Genomic DNA, 9,448 nt, shown 5'->3' on the forward strand with positions numbered 1-9,448 from the left:
GACTACCATGTACATCAATTGTTATGTGCTGATGGTGATAACATTCCTGTTTCTCCCCCACCAATTTCAGCTGGTTGATATGGTACCACCCACTTTTATCGTGAGAAGTCAGCACTGTGCACTGAAGGGTTTGCTTTGTCTATAATTTCATAGGGCCCTGCGAACCTTGGATTTAACAATGAGTGGGTTGGTGTTTCTAATCATCACTCTTTGTCCTGGGTTAAATTCCATGATACTGACTTTTGAGTTAGTCAGCTTTACTCTGTTGCTTCTTCTTTCCTGTTTGGTAGGCTGCCACATAACTGGCCTCTTTCACTGCCTCTACTAATTGCTGTACCACTTTTCTGAAACATACCCATTGATATCAAGTTCTGACAAATCTAATCCGAACAACTCCTCCTTTCATATCCCTTCCGGTCATGAATTTATACGGGATATAACCCGTTGAAGACACCACTGTATTCCTTATTGTCATCAAGGCACAAGGAAAATCTAATTCTAACTCCTCTAATCCTCTAATGACCCTTCTGCTCAACCCTTGCGGAGTCCTCTGTTAAATCCATAACCTTAATCTGTTTTCCCTTCTGCCTTCCAGACTCCCAAGTTGTAGCTGCCATTTCTGCCCAATAAAAGCACCTTGCTTCGCCAATTCATCAGCCTTTCTATTTCCCTCAGGAGATGATTTAGAGTGAGACTTCACCTTTATGACTCCATATTATTTTCACTTTGCAACTTCAAATATATATTGTAATAAATCAGCAGATGGGAGGGGCCTGCATTAGCTGAAACAACCCCCCTGTTGTGTTCAATTTCAGTTTCTCTTGTTTTCCATCTCAACCCCATTCTCCTCCCTTCTCCCCACAACCTTTAACTCCTTGACTAAACAGGAACCTATGAAGTTCTGCTTTAAATATGGTCAATGACTTGGCCTCCACAGCTGCCTGTGGAAATGAATTCCACAGATTCACGACTCCCAGGCTAAAGAAATTCCTCCTCATCTCTGTTCTAAATTGCCGTCCTTCTATACTGAGGCTGTGCCCTCAGTTCCAAGACTTCCCCAAAATTGGAAACATCCTCTCCAGGTCTCTCAGTATTGTATGGGTTTCAGTGAGATCCGCTGCACCCCCCAACATTCTTCTAAACTTCAGTGAGTAGAAGACCAGAGTTATCAAACACCATAGACAGCACCCTGTCTGGGTGCATTCAGCTTGATGTGGTTATTTTGATGAATGTGTGACAGATAAAGCCAACCTGTAACTTTATCTTGCACAAGTCACTGATAATTCTGTGTTGTTTTTCCTACCGCAATGAAAGAGGAGATATTTCCAGCTACTTCCTCACTTACCACATCCCTAAAAGAAAAGTTCAGTCTTTTCAGCTGTGAAATTATTTGGCATTATTTTTATCAACACTCAGACCAAACACAGTCTGTCCGATCTCCCCTCAGACCAAACCCAGTCTGTCCAATCTCCCTCAGACCAAACCCAGTCTGTCCGATCTCCCCTCAGACCAAACCCAGTCTGTCCGATCTCCCCTCAGACCAAACCCAGTCTGTCCGATCTCCCCTCAGACCAAACCCGGTCAGTCCGATCTCCCCTCAGACCAAACCCGGTCTGTCCGATCTCCCCTCAGACCAAACCCAGTCTGTCCGATCTCCCCTCAGACCAAACCCAGTCTGTCTGATCTCCCCTCAGACCAAACCCAGTCTGTCCGATCTCCCTCAGACCAAACCCAGTCTGTCCGATCTCCCCCAGACCAAACCCAGTCTGTCCGATCTCCCCTCAGACCAAACCCAGTCTGTCCGATCTCCCTCAGACCAAACCCAGTCTGTCTGATCTCCCCTCAGATCAAACCCAGTCTGTCCGATCTCCCTCAGACCAAACCCAGTCTGTCCGATCTCCCCTCAGACCAAACCCAGTCTGTCCGATCTCCCCTCAGACCAAACCCAGTCTGTCCGATCTTCACTCAGAACAAACCCAGTCTCTGTGATCTCTCCACAGTCTCTCATCAGTACAAACTCACTCTCTAAAAACACCTCAATCACTCCAGAAAACAAAGCCAGTCTCTGTCTGATCTCACCTCAGAGCAAACCCAGTCCCAAGGGGGGAGGGCGGGATGTGAATATGGAGGTAGTGATTGGCATGATTTAGCAGATGAAGCTACTAGATATGGTTTTGATAATTATAAAATACCATTTCCTGAGGATCTACAGTGAGACGGTGGGGACTGAAGAACGCAATATTGACTGCTATGGGTTTTAACAGAGGGGACCCAGTCAACGCACTAAACACAATTTACCGGAGGAGAGGTGAACATCCCACTGCATTTGCATCCCATTTATAGACTGTGTTCCAAGGAGTGTAGGAACAGTAGTAGAGTGTGGCCATTTAGATGGTTGTGGATACTGGCACTATACCGTTGAATCTAAAAAGGCACTGGAAATGTTTGATCCTTCTGAACCGACACATGCTGAGGCACGGTCACTGAGGAAAATGTGTAGAGCGAGGGAAAAGGAGACACAGAGACCATCTAAACTCCCTAATGGGAAGGGAAGGTGATGTCTGTTAAAATTCAGGCACCTGCCTGGAGAAATAAGGGTAGGGGACCCACCCCGAGGGCCTCACTGCCACACCATCAAGGGGCAAGGAAGGGCAGAGGAAATGGAACAGGGCCAGGAACAGGGAGAACTGAAGGTGGAGTAATTAAATGCTATAACTGTGGCCAAGAGGGACAGATGAAGAGAGAATGTCCAAACCTGAGACAGGAAAGAGCAGAACAATGCAGTTTGTCTTTGGAGGTACCAGAAAGATGGAGCCCACAGAATAACATGGTGGAGACACCACCATCCAGGGAATTGTACCCTGAGTCTGAGTGATGGTGTCAGGCCTCACCAACATGGGTGTGACACAAGGTGGAATGAAACCGGAAGACCTTGAGTGGTTGCTAGGGTCGGAGGCTGCCCTGTTACCTTTTTATGGGACACTGGATGATCCCGAACCACCGTCAACACCACTAATGTAAATAACGTAAATTGGGAGATACAAGGTAGTGTTATCCTCATTGAATTGTCAGACATCCACAAGTGGGACGTGTGAGTGTGCCATTGGAATTAAGGATAGGAGACATAGCATCGAAACATTCAACAGTGCTGGTGGAATTACCCAGGGAGAGGGAACATATACTGGGGACTGATTACCTGGCCAAAGTGGGACTTTGTTTTGATCCAGTTAATTGTATGATTCCCATAATTGTATTGCTCCATAATTCCCCATCTATATTTCACCAGCGCTTAGAGAAAGGTTTAAATGATTTTCAAATCCTGAGTGCTTGATACAGTACATAGAAGATCTATTCCCGCAGATTGGAATTAAGCAGGAATATTATCAGCTATTGACAGAACTGCTGCAATTATTAGCAACACAAACAAAATGCTGGAGGAACTCAGCAGGCCAGGCAGCATCTTATGGGAAAGAGTACAGTCAACATTTCAGTCCAAAACCCTTCAGTGCGACTGGAGGGAAAAAGCTGAGGAGTAGATTTAAAAGGTGGGGGAGGGAGAGAGAAACACTGGGTGAAACCTGGAGGGGAAGGGATGAAGTAAAGAGCTGGGAAGTTGATTGGTGAAAGAGACAGTCTGCCATGGAAGAAAGAAAAAGGGGAAGAAGCACCAAGGGGAGGCAATGGGTGGGAAAGGAGATATCATGAGAGAGGGAAAAGGGTTGGGAAATGTTGAAGGGGCGGAGGTGTGGGGTATTACTGAAATTTTGAGAAATCGATGTTCATGCCATCAGGTTGGAGGTGTTAAGGTGTTACTCTTTTCCATAGATACTAACTGGCCTGCTGACTTCCTCCAGCATTTTGTGTTTGTTCCTAATAATTGCAGCAGTTCTGTCAATAGCTGATAAAGTTCCTGCTTAGTTCACTCTGCAGGAGTAGATCACATATGTATTGAATCAAACACTTGGGTTTTGAAAACCATTTAAACCTTTCCCCTAAGCCAGGGGTCGGCAACCCGCGGCTCCAGACCCACATGTGGCTCTTTGATCTCTGTGCTGCGGCTCCTTGTGGCTTTGGAAAATAAATGATGAGTATTTAATTAAAATGTATTTTATGTTAGTTTGTTAGTTTTTGAAATGTAATTCTAAATTTGGAGATTATGGTGATCTTGTACAATCTAAATAAAATGTGTTTTTTGTCGCTATTAATATACGTCACCACTACCAATGCCTGACACCTGCCAGTGCGTGATTTCTTTAATTTTTCGATCCAAGTTAGGCGAACTATGGAGAATTCTAAAAAAAGAAAAGTGACTGAAGAAAACAGAACTTTTAATGATACGTGGGCAGATTCATTTGCTTTCAGTGCTGACGAGACTGGTTTACCGGTATGCTTAACATGCAATGAGAAACTAGCAACCAGCAAAAAGTCAAAAGTCGCAAGACATTTCCAGCAAACACGCAGGCTTTGCTCAAAAATATCCAGATGGAGATGAGAGAAAAAAGGCCGTTTCGGAACTGATGCGGAAGGTTGAGCTGAGCAAAAATCATTTCAAGAAGTGGATGAAGTCTGGAAAATCAACTACATATGCTAGTTTTGTTGCCGCTCAGGAAATAGTCAGGCACGGGAAGCAGTTTACAGATGGTGAATATATAAAATAATCTTTCATTAAGATTTCAGAATATCTATTCACGGACTTTAAAAATAAGAGTGAAATTGTGCAGAAAATCAGGAATATGCCCCTCTCTGCAAAGACTGTCAAAGACAGAACCATAAAAATGGCAGAAGACATCACAAGACAGCAAATTAAAGACATCAATTCAGCTGTGGCCTACTCGATTGCCTGTGACGAGTCTAAAGACAAAGGTGATATTAAACAAATAGCGCTGTTCTGCCGGTATGTAAACTCTGCCTGGCCACAGGAAGAAATGATTGAGTTGATGCCTCTAAAAGGCCAAACACGGGGGGAGGACATCTATGAGGCTGTCTTGAATTGTTTAAGAGCCAAAGTAATAAAGACCACCCACCTGGTGTCAGTAGCTACTGATGGGGCACCAAGTATGACAGGAGCGAACAAGGGATTTGTGGCTTTACTGCAGAAGTCGCTGGGCAGAAAGCTGCTGACTTTTCACTGCATCTTGCACCAAGAGGCTTTGTGCACTCAAACATTTCCTCCGGAATGCACAGGTAATGGATGTTGTCATTCAGATTGTCAATAAAATAATGGCAAAAAGTTTAAATCACCGTCAATTCAGTTTGTTACTGGACGAGCTGGAAAGCGCATATTCTGATCTCCTGCTGCACAACAAAGTCTGATGGCTGTCAAGAGGGGAGGTGCTGAAACGCTTTGTCGCGTGTCTGGAAGAAGTGAAAACTTTCCTGGGCAGCAAAGGGCTCACCTTTCCTGAGCTGGAACAGCCAGAGTGGCTGTAAAAGCTACACTTCATGGTAGACATGACAGCGCACCTGAACACGCTGAACACAGCTCTTCAGGGGAAAGGACGCACAGCCCTGCACATGTTGGAGGATGTTTTGGCATTCGAGCGCAAGTTGACAGTGCTTGCCAGAGATTCACAGAAAGGCACATTGTCTCACTTCCCCAATTTGAGAGAGTTCAAACAAGCTCACAACATGATAAATTCAGAGTATTGACATTCTGCAATCATTGCAATGCAACATCATTTGGGAAACGCTTCTGTGAGTTCAGAGAAGAAAAAAACACATTATCCTTCCCGGTCACTCTCCTAAGCATCGATCCATCCCACTGAATACGACTGCATTGGCAGGTGTGAGTCAACCTGATCTTGAGATGGAACTGGCCGACATAGCCGACAAAGACATATGGGTGTCCAAGTTTAGACGCTTGACAGCAGACCTTGAAGATGTTGCCCGTCAGAAGGCCGCTCTTGCTCAGAATCACAAATGGAGTGATATTGAAAACCTCCCCAAACCGGACAAACTTGTGTTGGAAACATGGAATGCTATCCCTGACATTTATGTAAACATTAAAATGTATGCGCTTGCAGTCCTGTCGATCTTTGGATCCACATATGTATGTGAGCAGGTGTTCTCCTACATGAACTTCATTAAAAACAAACATCGTGCACGCCTCACAGATGACAGCTTGCGATCCTGTGTAAAGATGAAGGTGACGTCATACAGCCCTGATGTGCAGATGCTGTGCGCTGAGGTCCAGGAGCAGAAATCCCATTAACCAAGAATGATAAGTATTTTAATTGCCTATTATTTTACGTATATTCAATTTTTTTCATTTTTCAGTGAAATAGTACTTTTATTTTCAGGTTGACAGCTGGCTGACGCTATTTTTGGTTTGCTGCTGGCGGACAATTTAAGTTCGGCGTTTTTCATAAATACAAGAAGGACTCAAATAGATTGAGTATTTTACTTAAAAGTAACCTGCAACCCAACGTCTTTTTTTCGGAGTTCAAAATGTTTTTGTTGCATGCAGAAATGTAATTTTGTTTTCTCTGCAGGAGTTCATCGATGACATAAATGCAACACATTATAGTTTGTTTATACATAGCATAAAGGCAAAAAAACCGTTGTATGCAGTGTTATTTCATTTTAAATGTCAAACGGGTTTTGTGGCTCCCAGTGTTTTCTTTTCTGTGGGAAACAGGTCCAAATGGCTCTTTCAGTGGTAAGGTTGCCGGCCCCTGCCCTAAGCGCTGGTGAAATATAGATGGGGAATTATGGAACCCCTGTGGTAGGGTAGTCCACGTACACTGCTGTCTCTGAAGGGCAAGTGCAAACTTGACCATGACCAAAACCCATTATTTATGTTTAAAACTGAACCATTGTGCAATTTCATTCTGTTTGAACACTATTTCCGGGTTAGTTGCTACAGTTGGGGCTGTTAACCGAGTCACTTTATTTACCTCTCGATAATCAACCTCCAACTACCATCTGGTTCCCTCACGGGCAATATGGGTGAGTTATTTGTGGAGGTTACTGGCCTCAGTACCCCTTGTTGTACCAAACTCTGTATTCCCTTGCCTACATCTTCCTTTGCTTTTTTGGAAACTCATTTTAGTTCGGTGCTTTGGGGTCTGGACCTTGGATGCACACTCTGCCGGCCATCTTTCCACAGTCATGCTTGTGTCTTGCAAATGCCCCTGAGTTCTGTGCAATAATTTACTGCACCATCTGATCATTGCTCATCTCCCCCGGTTTTATCCACATTTCGTCCATTGTGCAGATTCTATCCAATATTCTCCTGCCGGGATCTGTATGTGGTGTATGTTATTCATGACAGTTGGCATCTGCCAAATCATACAATTAACTGGATCAAAACAAAGCCCCACTTTGGCCAAGTAATCAGTCCCCAGTATGTGTTCCCGCTCCCTGGGTAATTCCACCAGCACTGTTGAATGTTTCGATGCTATGTCTCCTATCCTTAATTCCAAAGTCACACTCACACGTCCCACTTGTGGATGTCTGAGAATCCAATGAGGATAACTCTACCTTGTATCTCCCAATTTACGTTATTTACATTAGTGGTGTTGACGGTGGTTCGGGATCCTCCAGTGTCCCATAAAAAGGTAACAGGGTGGCCTCCGACCCTACCAATCACTGGAGGTCTTCTGGTTTCATCCCACCTTGCGTCACACCCATGTTGGTGAGGCCTGACACCATCATTCTGGCTCAGGGTACAATTCCCTGGACGGTGGTGTCTCTACCATGTTATTTTGTGGGCTCCATCTTTCTGGCCCCTCCAAGTGCAAACTGCATTGTTCTGCTCTTTCTTGTCTCAGGTTTGGACACTCTCTCTTCCACAGTTTCAGAAAGATAGACAGACAGACATACTTTATTGATCCCGAGGAAAATTGGGTTTCGTTACAGTCACACCAACCAAGAACAGTGAAGAAATATAGCAATATAAAACCATAAATAATGAAATAAAAATAAGTTAATTATGCCAAGTGGAAATAGTTCCAGGACCAGCCTGTTGGCTCAGGGTGTCTGACACTCCGAGAGAGGAGGTGTAAAGTTTGATGGCCACAGGCAGGAATGACTTCCTATGACGCTCAGAGTTACATCTCAGTGGAATGAGTCTCTGACTGAATGTACTCCTTTGCCTAACCAGTACATTATGGAGTGGATGGGAGACATTGTCCAAGATGGCATGCAACTTGGACAGCATCTTCTTTTCAGACACCACCGTCAGAGAGTTCAGTTCCACACTCACAACATCACTGGTCTTACGAATGAGTTTGTTGATTCTGTTGGTGTCTTCTACCCACAGCCTGCTCTCTCAGCATACAACAGCAAACATGATAGCACTGGCCACCACAGACTTGTAGAACATCCTCAGCATCGTCCAGCAGATGTTAAAGGACCTCAGTCTCCTCAGGAAATAGAGACGGCTCTGACACTTCTTGTAGACAGTCTTAGTGTTCTTTGACCAGTCCTGTTTATTGTCCATTCGTATCCCCAGGTATTTGTAATCCTCCACTATGTCCACACTGTCCCCTTGAATGGAAGCAGGAGTCATCAGTGCCTTAGCCCTCCTCAGGTCCACCACCAGCTCCCTAGTCTTTTTCACATTAAGCTACAGATGATTCTGCTCACACCACATGACAAAGTTTCCCACTGTAGCCCTGTACTCAGCCTCATCTCCCTTGCTGAATCATCCAACTATGGCAGAGTCATCAGAAAACTTCTGAAGATGGCAAGACTCTGTGTTGTAGTTGAAGTCCAAGGTGTATATGGTGAAGAGAAAGGGAGACAGGACAGTCCCTTGTGGAGCCCCAGTGCTGCTGACCACTCTGTCTGACACACAGTGTTGCAAGTACTGTGGTCTGCCAGTCAGGTAATCAATAATCCATGACACCAGGGAAGCATCCACCTGCATCACTGTCAGCTTCTCACCCAGCAGAGCAGGGCGGATGGTGTTGAACGAACTGGAGAAGTCAAAAAACATGACCCTCACAGTGCTCGCCGGCTTGTCCCCGTGGACGTAGACATGGTTCAGCAGGTAGACGATGGCATCCTCAACTCCTAGTCGGAGCTGAGAGGCGAACTGGAGGGGGTCTAAGTAGGCCGGAGCTGCTCTAGAACAAGTCTCTCCATGATGTGGGAGGTCAATGCCACCGGTCTGTAGTCATTGGAGCCACTGGGGTGCGGCATCTTCGGTGCAGGAACTAGGCAGGACATCTTCCTCTGGAGACTCAGGCTCAGGTTGAAGACATGGTGAAGTACTCCACATAGCTGGGGGCACAGGCTTTGAGAGCCCTGGGGCTGAAACCATGCGGGCCTGCAGCCTTGCTTGGATGGAGACGTTTCAGCTGTCTTCTCACCTGTTCAGCTGTGAAGCCCACCATGGTGGTTTCAGGTGAGGGAGGGGTGTAGTCATGAGAGCAGGGTGGGGGGCTGTGAGGAGGGGTAGGAGAGGTATAGCATTTGAATATTCCACCAGTTCTCCCTGTTC

The sequence above is a fragment of the Hypanus sabinus genome, chromosome 7 (genome assembly GCF_030144855.1).
Source record: "Hypanus sabinus isolate sHypSab1 chromosome 7, sHypSab1.hap1, whole genome shotgun sequence".
In the NCBI taxonomy this organism is placed as follows: Eukaryota; Metazoa; Chordata; class Chondrichthyes; order Myliobatiformes; family Dasyatidae; genus Hypanus; species Hypanus sabinus.